Source organism: Nanorana parkeri, unplaced genomic scaffold (genome assembly GCF_000935625.1).
Source record: "Nanorana parkeri isolate BGI_ZX_2015 unplaced genomic scaffold, ASM93562v1 scaffold4263, whole genome shotgun sequence".
Taxonomy (NCBI): Eukaryota; Metazoa; Chordata; class Amphibia; order Anura; family Dicroglossidae; genus Nanorana; species Nanorana parkeri.
In genome coordinates, this window is record NW_017310527.1 from 1 (window position 1) to 630 (window position 630).

Genomic DNA, 630 nt, shown 5'->3' on the forward strand with positions numbered 1-630 from the left:
CGTGGTGACACCTCCCCCTTTGTTTTAAGGCGGGGGACGGGGGGTTGTAGTCCTGTCGGAGGGTGACAACGCTGCTTTTTATAGACACTGTATGCTGAGTCGGTGTTGTCACCTCAGACAGGACGTGTCCCATCTACATACTGAGCCGGCATGAGGTCCGTATGGGACTTAGTTATGGACACTCAGGACCTGGGGGACGGTACACGTGGGGCCGCGCAGCCGATTGGCCGGATCTCTGACTTCCCTGAGTGAGGAAGAAACCTAAACCGGGGCAGATAGAGATCCGTCCAGGACAATTGCCCCGCCGGGTGTCACCGGTGCTGGAGACTCACCTGTCCCCGGAGCGAGGAGCCGCCAGACCACCACCGAGGAGCAGAGGAGCGATAAGGAGGAGAACCATCATGGTGGAAACCCTGCGAGAGACAGAGATTAGTCAGTCCCCGGAGTCACCAGGAGGACGCACAGTCCCCGATCTCAGCGTCAGCATGGAGGATGTCCGGCAGGATCTTATCACCCCTCCTCCTCCTCCTCCTCCTCAGGTAAATGTTTGACTTTCTCAGAGGAGCAAACAGTCCCGGACTGAGACTCAGGACTCCTAATCACTGGGACCCCGCCCCCCCAACCAGGACC